Source organism: Anser anser (assembly GCF_964211835.1).
Source record: "Anser anser genome assembly, chromosome: 34".
NCBI classification, from domain to species: domain Eukaryota; kingdom Metazoa; phylum Chordata; class Aves; order Anseriformes; family Anatidae; genus Anser; species Anser anser.
This window is the reverse complement of record NC_139755.1, coordinates 534,995-548,070: the sequence shown is the minus strand read 5'-3', so window position 1 is coordinate 548,070 and position 13,076 is coordinate 534,995. Positions and strand designations below refer to the sequence as shown.

The 13,076-nt window shown below is 56.7% G+C and overlaps 3 gene segments (V, D, J or C); 1 reads left to right on the top strand and 2 right to left on the bottom strand.

Annotated features, from left to right (window-relative positions):
- Window positions 1-1,403: 1,403 nt before the first annotated feature.
- Window positions 1,404-12,715, bottom strand: LOC310888353 (immunoglobulin heavy variable 3-23-like). The segment is given in 2 exons: window positions 12,223-12,715; window positions 1,404-1,820 (listed from the first exon to the last, which is right to left on the bottom strand).
- LOC310888351 (immunoglobulin heavy variable 3-23-like) lies at window positions 4,248-9,776 on the top strand. The segment is given in 2 exons: window positions 4,248-4,503; window positions 8,677-9,776.
- Window positions 7,183-7,875, bottom strand: LOC310888396 (Ig heavy chain V region 6.96-like). The segment is given in 2 exons: window positions 7,681-7,875; window positions 7,183-7,574 (listed from the first exon to the last, which is right to left on the bottom strand).
- Window positions 12,716-13,076: the final 361 nt, after the last annotated feature.

Genomic DNA, 13,076 nt, shown 5'->3' with positions numbered 1-13,076 from the left:
TTTGTAGCCCAGAAGTGGGATGACATTCCCACATTTTGGACTCAGCTGGCCCCAAAGTGTTAAAAATACTCTCGTATTCCGGAATAAATGGAAAAAAAGAGGAAAAATTTCTATATGATAGATGTGTAAATGGCAAGAATAATAATCAACACCCCAATTTCATTCAAATTGGTGTCAAAAAGTAGGAAATGTGTATTATTTGCATCGAAAAATATCCATAAAGGGCGAGGGACCCCCATCGTGGGGCCACAGTGCCCCTGAAAATGAGCCAGGTGCTCATTTTTGGGGCAAAGAGGGCATATAGAGCCAAACACCTCTGTATTTGGGGCAAAAATAGCCATGAAAGGGCAAAAGCATGCCCATACTGAGGTCAAGAGTAAGCATAAGAGGCAACGCGTCCTTCTATTTGGGGCAAGGGTGGCCGCAAGTGGGAAAATCCTTTAATTTTAATGTTCATGATGTTGATGATGGTGCTGGAGATATTAATGTTGTCAGCCATCCACACCACCAGCACTACCACCTCACCAACCACTACCAGCGTATCTGGTACCATCATCAGCATGACAAAGACCATCACCGACACCATCATCATGACCGGCAACACAATCAATGTCACCAGCAGCACCAGCACCAGCAGCACCATCGCTCTCACCAGCACCACTACCAGTACCAGCAGCTCTCGCGCAGTAGTAGGTGGCGGTGTCTTCGGCCTTGAGGCTGTTCATCACGAGGGTGGCCGTGCTCTGCCCGTTGTTCGTGGAGATGGTGAAGCGTCCCTTCACCGCCGACGCGTAGTCTGTGTAACCACCATCGCTGCTAATAAGCGCGATGTCTTCGAGCCCCTTCCTGGGCGCCTCTTGCAACCAGTGCATTTGGTAGCTGCTGAAGGTGAAGCCGGAGCCCTTGCAGACCAGGGTCAGGGACCCCCCGGGCTTCACGAGGCCCCCTCCGGACTCGTCCAACGTCTCGGCCGCCCGCAGCCCTGGGGAGGAAGGACAGAGAGTGGTGGGCTCAGCCTGGGCGGTCCAGAGTTCTTGGCAGGGAACGCAATGAAATAACAAGGGAACGCGATGAGCGCTCCTGTAATGGAGCAAGGAAATAATTCAAGGAGCCCAATTAACGACCCCATTGTAGAGAATGCAATGAAAGAAGTCAAGTCAACGAAATAACTCAGGGCCATGAAGTAACTCAATGCAATGAAATAACTCAGGGCAATGAAATACCCCAAGGAGGAAACGCGATGAACGCCCCTCCAGGCGCCTTCAAATGCGCCCGTCCCCAGCGTCCCCACAGCACCTGGCGCCCCCTTCCCCTGCCCAGCATGAGTGAAACAAGCTGGTAGTTACGGTGGTGGTGCTGACGGTATTGCTGGTGCTGCTCTTCCTGGTGCTGCTGGTCCTGGTGGTGCTGCTGATCTTGGTTCTGGTGCTGGTCATGATGATGGTGTTAGTGATGTGAATAATGTCAGCCATCAACACCACCAGCGCTACCACCACACCAACCACTACCAGCTTCTTTCGTGCAGTAGTAGGTGGCGGTGTCTTCGGCCTTGAGGTTGTTCATCTGCAGGGTGGCCGTGCTCTGCCCGTTGTTCCTGGAGATGGTGAAGCGTCCCTTCACCGCTGACGCGTAGTATGTGCTACCACCACTGCTGCTAATACTCGCGACGTATTCGAGCCCCTTCCCGGGTGCCTGTCGCACCCAATACATGCAGTAGGTGCTGAAGTCAAAGCCGGAGGCCTTGCAGACCAGGGCCAAGGACCCCCCGGGCTTCGCGAGGCCCCCTCCGGATTCGTCCAACGTCGCGGCCGCCCGCAGCCCTGGGGAGGAAGGACAGAGAGCGGTGGGCTCAGCCGCGCGGCACGGGCCCCCGCACGGCCGTGGGGAGCCGGGGCCGCCGGCAGCCTCCGCTGGACCGGGCCCTACCTGGGACGGAGGCCAGGAGGAGGAGGAGGAGGGCGAAGGCGTGAGGACTCATGGTAGGCAGGGGAAGGGGGCGCCGGGTGCTGTGGGGACGCTGGGGACGGGCGCATTTGAAGGCGCCCGGAGGGGCGTTCATCACGTTTCCTACTTGGGGTATTTCCTTGCCCTGAGTTATTTCATAGTAAGGCGCCTGAGCCTTATTATCGACAGAGCCCACCGCTCTCTGTCCTTCCTCCCCAGGGCTGCGGGCGGCCGCGACGTTGGACGAGTCCGGAGGGGGCCGTGTGACTCCTGGGGTGTCCCTGACCCTGGTCTGCAAGGGCTCCGGCTTCACCTTCAGCAGCTACGCCATGGAGTGGGTGCGACAGGCACCTGGGAAGGGGCTTGAGTGGGTTGCGCTTATTACCAGCACTGGTAGTTACACAAACTACGCGCCGGCGGTGAAGGGACGCTTCACCATCTCCAGGAACAACGGGCAGAGCACGATCACCCTGCAGATGAACAGCCTCAAGGCCGAAGACACCGCCACCTACTACTGCGCGAGAGCTGCTGGTGGTTATGCTGGTGGTCCTGGTTATTGTATCGATGCTGCTCCTGGCGGTGCTGATGGCCTCGTGCAGAGAACAGGGGAGGACCTTGGACATGGATTCTGGGGTCTCCACCACCATCACCATTGCATTTTGTTTTGTTTTCTGTGCACCCTTCATCCATTGGCCAACCTCCATCACCCTCTGACCCCCCCCCAGCCCATCCATCAGGACGGTCTCCATCAGGGTCCTGGGCCCTCGATGGCCCAGACCTGCCCAAGCCCAGGGCGACATCCATCAGCCTGAGGGCTTCGTGGGTGAAAAGCCTCAGGAGAGACGAGCCCAGAGCCCAGCGCCGAGTGAGAAGAGCTGCGAGTGGAGAACCTGCTGGTGGCCGGGGTGAGTTGTGTCGGGGCCTTTCCCTGGGCCATGAACAATGCCAGCAGCACCAGCAGCACCGTCAATCTGAGCAGCATGACCCCAGCTAGCACTACTATCACGTTTCACGCAGTAGTAGGTGGCGGTGTCTTCGGCCTTGAGGCTGGTCATCACGAGGGTGGCCGTGCTCTGCCTGTTGTTCCTGGAGAGGGTGAAGCGTCCCTGCACCGCCGGCGCGTAGGATGTGCCACTACCATCCTTGCTAATATCTGCGACGTATTCAAGCCCCTCCCCAGGCGCCTGTCGCACCCAAACCACGAGGTAGCTGCTGAAGGTGAAGCCGGAGATGTTTGGGACTACCCCCGGACTGCAGCGAGGTCTGCTTTACCCACACTATTGGAACATTTTGCTCCAAAAATTAAAGGATTTTCCCATTCGTGGCCTCCCTTGCCCCAAATAGAAGGACGCGTTGCCTCTTATGCTTACTCTTGACCTCAGTATGGGCATGCTTTTGCCCTCTCATGGCTATTTTTGCCCCAAATACAGAGGTGTTTGGCTCTATATGCCCTCTTTGCCCCAAAAATGAGCACCTGGCTCATTTTCAGGGGCACTGTGGCCCCACGGTGGGGGTCCCTTGCCCTTTATGGATGTTTTTCGATGCAAATAATACACATTTCCTACTTTTTGACACCAATTTGAATGAAATTGGGGTGTTGATTATTATTCTTGCCATTTACACATCTATCATATAGAAATTTTTCCTCCTTTTTCCATTTATTACAGAATACGAGAGTATTTTTAACACTTTGGGGCCAGCTGAGTGCAGAATGTGGGAATGTCATCCCACTTCTGGACTAAAAACCCCCAATTTGAGAAATTTTTGCCAAGACCTTCAGCGCTGCCCACCCAAGCATAGCCAGGCAGATGTTTGTGTGGGGGCTATTTCTGGGCAGAAAACGAGTTATTTTGGTACCGCCTAAAACCTCAGCAGCTGGATCAGCCCCGAAACACGGCCGCTTTCTGTTTCCTGTGTCCATTTTAGAGAGATTGCAATTAAATTACTCAGAATGCATATTAAGTAATCCATCCCATTAAATAATTCCGTGTCATAAGTGATCAGGGGTCACGATGAAATAACTCAAAGCACCCCATGAATTAGTGCATGGTAGAGAATTAAATGAAATGACAAAGAAACACAACAAATGCTTGTCAAAGATCAAAATAAAATAATTCCATGTCTTATTAATTAGGGCATAGCAGAAAATGCAACAAATCTCAAGTTTGTTGAGTGGTTTCTACTCAGCAAAGAAACACGATGAGTCCTGCTCAAGGATCGCCATGAAATAATTCAGTGCATGCAATTAATGAGTGCGTGGCAGGGAATGCAATGACATAACGAGGAAACTCGATGAGTGCTCCTGAAATGGAACAAGGAAAAAATTTAATGAGCCCAATTAATGAGCCCATCGTAGAGAATGCAATGAAGTAACTCAGTGCAATGAAATAACTCAGGGCAATGAAATACCCCAAGGAGGAAACGCGATGAACGCCCCTCCGGGCACCTTCAAATGTGCCCGTCCGCAGCGTCCCCACAGCACCCGGCACCCCCTTCCCCTGCCCACCATGAGTCCTCACGCCTTCGCCCTCCTCCTCCTCCTCCTGGCCGCCGTCCCAGGTAGGGCCCGGTCCCGCGGAGGCTGCCGGCGGCCCCGGCTCCCCACGGCCGTGCGGGGGCCCGTGCCGTGTGGCTGAGCCCACCGCTCTCTGTCCTTCCTCCCCAGGGCTGCGGGCGGCCGCGACGTTGGACGAGTCCGGAGGGGGCCTCGCGAAGCCCGGGGGGTCCCTGGCCCTCTTCTGCAAAGGCTCCGGCTTTGACTTCAGCACCTACAACATGCAGTGGGTGCGACAGGCGTCTGGGAAGGGGCTCGAGTTTGTCGCGAGCATCACCGACGGTAGTTATAGCACATATTACTCGCCAGCAGTGCAGGGACGCTTCACCATCTCCAGGGACAACGGGCACAGCACGCTCACCCTGCAGATGAACAGCCTCAAGGCCGAAGACACCGCCACCTACTACTGCGCGAAAGAAGATGGTGGTAGTGGTTACGCTTATGGTGCTAGGATTGGTGGTGGTGCTGCTGCTGCTGGCATTGTTCATGGCCCAGGGAAAGGCACCAACACAACTCACCCTAGCAACCAGCAGCAGCAGCACCATCAATATCTTCAGCAGTACCAACACCAGTGTAAGCACTTTTTGCGTGCCCCTTCCCAGGCGCCTGTCCCAACCAAAACATGTCGTAGTCGCTGAAGGTGAAGCCAGAGCCCTTGCAGACCAGGGTCAGGGACCCCCCGGGCTTCACGAGGCCCACTCTGCACTCAGAGAACCCGAGCACCGTGCTTGGTGCCACCCAGCACCTCCACATCTCCCTTCCCAGCCAACTCCTGCTGCCGTGTGCCCATCCGGCACCACATCTCATCTCCTCAGAGCTCACTGCAGTCCCTGGATAGTCCCAAACATCTCCGGCTTCACCTTCAGCAGCTACACCATGATGTGGGTGCGACAGGCACCAGGGAAGGGGCTCGAGTATGTCGCGAGTATTAGCGACAGTGGTAGTGGCACATTCTACATGCCGGCGGTGCAGGGACGCTTCACCATCTCCAGGAACGACGGGCAGAGCACGCTCACCCTGCAGATGAACAGCCTCAAGGCCGAAGACACCGCCACCTACTACTGCGCGAAAGCTGCTGGTACTGGTAGTGGTGCTGGTGAGAGCGATGGTGCTGCTGGTGCTGGAGCTGCTGGTGACATTGGTTGTGGAACTGCTCATGAATACGGTGTTGGTGATGGTCTTTGTGATGTTCATGATGGTGTTGGTGATGTAAATACTGTCAGCCATCAACACCACCAGCACTATCACCACTCCAACCACTACCACCATGCTCTCTCGCATCATCATGCTTAGCATCGTCATCTCACAGTATCACAGATTTCTAGGTTGGAAGAGACCTCAAGATCATCGAGTCCAACCTCCGACCTAACACTAAGTACTCCACTAAACCATATCCCTAAGCTCTACATCTAAACGTCTTTTAAAGACCTCCAGGGATGGTGACTCCACCACCTCCCTGGGCAGCCCGTTCCAATGCTTAATAACCCTTTCGGTAAAGAAGTACTTCCTAACATCCAACCTAAAACTCCCCTGTCGCAACTTTTGCCCATTCCCCCTCGTCCTGTCACCAGGCACGTAGGAGAACAGACCAACCTCCACCTCTTTACAGCCTCCTTTAAGGTAACTGTAGAGGGCGATAAGGTCGCCCCTGAGCCTCCTCTTCTCCAGGCTGAACAAGCCCAGCTCCCTCAGCCGCTCCTCGTAAGACTTGTTCTCCAGACCCCTCACCAGCTTGGTCGCCCTTCTCTGGACTCTCTCGAGCACCTCCACGTCCTTCTTGTAGCGAGGGGCCCAAAACTGAACACAGTACTCGAGGTGCGGCCTCACCAGAGCCGAGGACAGGGGCACAATCACTTCCCTAGGCCTGCTGGCCACGCTGCTTCTTATGCAGGCCAGGATGCTGTTGGCCTTCTTGGCCACCTGGGCACACCGCTGGCTCATATTCAGCTGACTATCAACCAATACTCCCAGGTCCCTCTCGGCCAGGCAGCTTTCCAGCCACTCATCTCCCAGCCTGTAGCTCTGCTTGGGGTTGTTGCGCCCCAGGTGCAGGACCTGGCACTTGGCCTTGTTGAACTTCATACAGTTGACCTCAGCCCATTGCTCCAGCCTATCCAGATCCTCCTGCAGAGCCTTCCTGCCCTCGAGCAGATTGACACACGCACTTAGCTTGGTGTCATCTGCAAACTTACTGAGGGTGCACTGGACGCCCTCATCCAGATCATCGATAAAGATATTAAAGAGGACCGGCCCCAGTACCGAGCTCTGGGGGACACCACTAGTGACCGGCCTCCAACCAGATTTGACTCCATTCACCACAACTCTCTGAGCCCGGCTATCCAGCCAGTTTCTAACCCAGCGAAGCGTACGCCAGTCCAAGCCCCGAGCAGCCAGTTTCTTGAGGAGAATGCTGTGGGGAACTGTCAAAAGCCTTACTGAGGTCAAGCTAAACCACATCCACAGCCTTTCCCTCATCCACCAAGCGCGTCACTTGGTCATAGAAGGAGATCAGGTTCGTCAAGCAGGACCTGCCTTTCACAAACCCATGCTGACTGGGCCTGATCGCCTGCTTGCCCTGCAAGTGCCGCGTGATGACCCTCAAGATAATCTGCTCCATGAGCTTTCCTGGCACTGAGGTCAAACTGACAGGTCTATAGTTCCCCGGGTCTGCCCTGCGGCCCTTCTTATAGATGAACTCCACTAACTCCTTCATCAGCATCACCGTCACCACCACCACCAGCAGTAGCAGCACCACCAGGAGCACGAGCATCTCTCGCGCAGTAGTAGGTGGCGGTGTCTTCGGCCTTGAGGCTGTTCATCTGCAGGGTGAGCGTGCTCTGCCCGTTGTTCCTGGAGATGGTGAAGCGTCCCTTCACCGCCGACGCGTAGACTGTGGTACTACCAGTGTTGTCAATACTTGCGACGTATTCAAGCGCCTTCCCGGGCGCCTGTCGCACCCAGTGCATTTGGTAGCTGCTGAAGGTGTATCCGGAGCCCTTGCAGACCAGGGCCAGGGACCCCCCAGGCTTCACGAGGCCCCCTCCGGACTCATCCAACGTCGCGGCCGCCCGCAGCCCTGGGGAGGAAGGACAGAGAGCGGTGGGCTCAGCCGCACGGCACGGGCCCCCGCACGGCCGTGGGGAGCCGGGGCCGCCGGCAGCCTCCGCGGGACCGGGCCCTACCTGGGACGGCGGTCAGGAGGAGGAGGAGGAGGGCGAAGCCGTGAGGATGGTGGGCAGGGGAAGGGGGCGCCGGGTGCTGTGGGGCTGCTGGGGATGGGCGCATTTGAAGGTTCCTGGAGGGGCGTTCATCGCGTTTCCTCCTTGAGTTATTTCATTGCTCTGAGTTATTTCATAATAGCTCAAGTGAGCCCACCGCTCTCTGTCCTTCCTCCCCAGGGCTGCGGGCAGCCGAGACATTGGACGAGTCCGGAGGGGGCCTCGTGAAGCCCGGGGGGTCCCTGACCCTGGTCTGCAAGGGCTCCGGCTTCACCTTCAGCAGCTACTGCATGTATTGGGTGCGACAGGCACCTGGGAAGGGACTCGAGTGGGTCACTACTATTAGCAGCCCCACTGGTAGTAACACAGCCTACGCGCCGGCGGTGCAGGGACGCTTCACCATCTCCAGGAACAACGGGCAGAGCACGCTAACCCTGCAGATGAACAGCCTCAAGGCCGAAGACACCGCCACCTACTACTGCGCGAAACAAGCTGGTAGTTACAGTGGTGGTGGTGATGGTATTGCTCGTGCTGCTCTTCCTGGTGCTGCTGGTGCTGGTCGTGCTGGTGATCTTGGTTCTGGTGCTGGTCATGATGATGGTGTTGGTGATGTGAATACTGTCAGCCATCAACACCACGAGCACTACCACCACACCAACCACTACCAGCTTCTTTCGCGCAGTAGTAGGTGGCGGTGTCTTCGGCCTTGAGGCTGTTCATCTGCAGGGTGGCCGTGCTCTGCCCGTTGTTCCTGGAGATGGTGAAGTGTCCCTGCACCGCCGGCGCATAGTCTGTGTCACTACCATCCTTGCTAATTTTTGTGAAGTTTTCGAGTCCGTTCCCGGGTGCCTGTCGCACCCATGCCATATGGTAGCTGCTGAAGCTGAAGCCGGAGCCCTTGCAGACCAGGGTCAGGGACCCCCCAGGCTGAGCCCACCGCTCTCTGTCCTTCCTCCCCAGGGCTGCGGGCGGCCGCGATGTTGGACGAGTCCGGAGGGGGCCTCGTGAAGCCCGGGGGGTCCTTGGCCCTGTTCTGCAAGGGCTCCGGCTTCACCTTCAGCAGCTTCACCATGGGATGGATGCGACAGGCGCCCGGGAAGGGGCTGGAATACGTCGCTAGTATTAACAGCGGTGGTAGTAGCACATACTACGCGCCAGCGGTGAAGGGACGCTTCACCATCTCCAGGAACAACGGGCAGAGCACGCTCACCCTGCAGATGAACAGCCTCAAGGCCGAAGACACCGCCACCTACTACTGCGCGAAAAGTGCTTGTAGTGGTGGTAGTTGGGGTTATGCTTATGCGACTGATGGTGCTGCTGGTGCTGCTGGCATTGTCCATAACTCAGGGAAAGGCCCCGACACAACTCACCCCGGCCACCAGCAGGTTCTCCACCCGCACCTCTTCTCACTCGGCGCTGGGCTCTGGGGTCGTCGCTCCTGAGGCTTTCCACCCCTGAAGCCCTCAGGCTGACGGATGTCGCCCCGGGCTTTGGCATGGCTGGGCCATCGAGGGCCCAGGATCCTGCTGGAGACCCTCCTGATGGATGGGCGGGGGGGGCAGAGGGTGATGGAGGTTGGCCAATGGATGAAGGGTGGTCAGAAAACAAAACAAAATGAAGTGGTGATGGGGGTGGAGACCCCAGAATCCATGTCCAAGGTCCTCCACTGTTCTCTGCACGAGGCCATCAGCACCGCCAGGAGCAGCATCGATACAATAACCAGCACCACCAGCATAACCACCAGTACTTTTCGCGCAGTAGTAGGTGGCGGTGTCTTCAGCCTTGAGGCTGTTCATCTGCAGGGTGGCCGTGCTCTGCCCGTTGTTCCTGGAGATGGTGAAGCGTCCCTTCACCGCCGGCGCGTATCTTGTGGTACTACCACTGGTGCTAATACTCACGACCCACTCGAGCCCCTTTCCGGGCGCCTGTCGCACCCAGTTCATGCCGACGCTGCTGAAGGTGAAGCCGGAGGCCTTGCAGACCAGGGTCAGGGACCCCCCGGGCTTCACAAGGCCCCCTCCGGACTCATCGAACATCAGCTGCTGCTTGTCCAGGAGGATCCTGGGCCCTCGATGCCCCAGCCCTGCAGACGCCCAGGGCGACATCCATCAGCCTGAGGGCTTCGTGGGCGGAAAGCCTCAGGAGCGACGACCCCAGAGCCCAGCACTGAATGAGAAGAGATATGGGTGGAGAACCTGCTGGTGGCCGGGGTGAGTTGTGTCGGGGCCTTTCCCTTGGCCATGAAGAATGAGAGCAGCACTAGCAGCACCGTCAGTTGCATAAGCATAACCCCAACTACCACCACTACCAGCTTTTTTCGCGCAGTAGTAGGTGGCGGTGTCTTCGGCCTTGAGGCTGTTCATCTGCAGGGTGGCCGTGCTCTGCCCGTTGTTCCTGGAGATGGTGAAGCGTCCCTTCACCGCCGGCGCGTAGCCTGTCCAACTACCATCGTTCTCAATACCCGCAACATACTCGAGCCCCTTCCCGGGCGCCTGTCGCACCCAGTCCATTTGGTAGCTGCTGAAGGTGTATCCAGAGGCCTTGCTCCCCAGGGCTGCAGGTGGCCGAGACGTTGGACGAGTCCAGAAGGGGCCTCGTGAAGCCCGGGGGGTCCCTGACCCTGGTCTGCAAGGCCTCAGGCTTCACCTACTGCAGCTTTGGCATGTTTTGGGTGCGACAGGCGCCCGGGAAGGGGCTTGAGTTCGTCGCGGGTATTTACAGCAGTGGTAGTTACACAGAATACGCGCCGGCGGTGCAGGGACGCTTCACCATCTCCAGGAACAACGGGCAGAGCACGCTCACCCTGCAGATGAACAGCCTCAAGGCCGAAGACACCGCCACCTACTACTGCGTGAAAGAAGCTTATGGTAGTGGTTACGCTTATGGTGCTAGGATTGGTGGTGCTGCTGGTGCTGGTGACATTATTCATGGCCCAGGGAAAGGCCCCGACACAACTCACCGCGGCCATGAGCACCAGCAGCACCATCAATATCTTCAGCAGTGCCACCACCAGTGTAAGCACGTTTCGCGCAGTAGTAGGTGGCGGTGTCTTCGGCCTTGAGGCTGTTCATCTGCAGGGTGGCCGTGCTCTGCCCGTTGTTCCTGGAGAGGGTGAAGCGTCCCTGCACCGCCGGCAAGTACCATGTTCCACCACCGGTGTTAATACCCGCGACGACCTCGAGCCCCTTCCCGGGTGCCTGTCGCACCCAGTACATGGCGTAGCTGCTGCTACCTTCAGCGACTACGACATGCAGTGGGTGAGAGAGGCGCTCGGGACGGGGCTCGAGTGGGTTGCGAGTATTTGGAGTGGGTGATAGTAGCACATTGTCACGCTGGAGATGAACAGCCTCAAGGGCAGCGACACCACCACCTACTACTGCGTGAGGGAGGATGTTGGTAGTGGTTGGAGCACTGCTGGTGCTGGTGGTGTTGATGCCTGACTATATCAACATCACCAAGGCCATGACGAAAAACACAAAACCCATCACCAACACCGTCATCATGACCAGCACCACAACCAACATCACCACCAGCACCAGCACCACCAGCAATGATTGCACCAGCACCACTATCAGCACTTTTCGTGCAGTAGTAGGTGGCGGTGTCTTCGGCCTTGAGGCTGTTCATCTGCAGGGTGGCCGTGCTCTGCCCGTTGTTCCTGGAGATGGTGAAGCGTCCCTTCACCGCCGACGCGTAGCCTGTGGTACCATCGCTCCTAATACCTGCGACCGCCTCGAGCCCCTTCCCAGGCACCTGTCGCGCCCATCCCATGCCGAAGCTGCTGAAGGTGAAGCCGGAGCCCTTGCAGACCAGGGTCAGGGACCCCTGGGTGCAAGGTTGGGGCACGGAGCAGGAAATTTGGGCTTAGTTCAGAACCTTGGGGTCAATGGAATGAGTTGGGTTCAACAAATGATTTGGGGTGAAATGCCAGGGATTTGGGTGATCAGGATGACCGATGTGACCAGCACCATCAACATCACCACCACCGCCATCGATACCAACGTCGTCAACGTCACCACCACCACGAACGTAACCAGCAACAGCAGCACCACCAATGCCACTACCATCAGCTGTAGTATAACCACCAGCACCACCCCTCGTGCAGTAGTAGGTGGCGGTGTCTTCGGCCTTGAGGCTGTTCATCTGCAGGGTGAGCGTGCTCTGCCCGTTGTTCGTGGAGATGGTGAAGCGTCCCTTCACCGCCGACGCGTACCATGTGCTACTACCATCGTTGTTAATAGTAGCGACCCACTCGAGCCCCTTCCCGGGTGCTTGTCGGATCCATCCCATGCTGAAGCTGCTGAAGGTGTATCCGGAGCCCTTGCAGAACAGGGCAAGGGACCCCCCGGGCTTCACGAGGCCCCCTCTGGACTCGTCCAACGTCGCGGCCGCCCGCAGCCCTGGGGAGGAAGGACAGAGAGCGGTGGGCTCAGCCGCACAGCACGGGCCCCCGCACGGCCGTGGGGAGCCGGGGCCGCCGGCAGACTCCGCGGGACCGGGCCCTACCTGGGACGGCGGCCAGGAGGAGGAGGAGGAGGGCGAAGGCGTGAGGACTCATGGTGGGCAGGGGAAGGGGGAGCCGGGTGCTGTGGGGACGGGCGCATTTGAAGTCACCTGGAGGGGCGTTCATTGCGTTTCCTCCTTGGGGTATTTCCTTGCCCTGAGTTATTTCATTGCACTGAGTTACTTCATTACATTCTCTACGAAGGGCTCATTAATTGGGCTCGTTAGATTTTTTCCTTGTTCCATTTCAGGAGCACTCATCGTGTTTCCTCGTTATGTCATTGCATTCCCTGCCACGCACTCATTAATTGCATGCACTGAATTATTTCATGGCGATCCTTGAGCAGGACTCATCGAGTTTCTTTGCTGAGTAGAAACCACTCAACAAACTTGAGATTTGTTGCATTTCCTACCATGCCCTAATTAATAAGACGTGGAATTATTTTATTTTGATCTTTAACAAGCATTTGTTGTGTTTCTTCGTCATTTCATTTAATTCTCTACCAAGCAGTAATTCATGGGGTGCTTTGAGTTATTTCATCGTGATCCCTGATCACTCGTGACACGGAATTACTTAATGGGATGGATTACTTAATATGCATGCTGAGTAATTTAATTGCAGTCTCTCTAAAATGGACACAGGAAACAGAAAGCGGCCATGTTTCGGGGCTGCTCCAGCTGCTGAGGTTTCAGGCGGTACCAAAATAACTCGTTTTCTGCCCAGAAATAGCCCCCGCACAAACATCTGGCTGGCTATGCTTGGGTGGGCAGCGCTGAAGGTCTCAGCAAAAAATTCTCAAATTGGGGGTTTTTAGCCCTGAAGTGGGATGACATTCCCACATTCTGCACTCACCTGG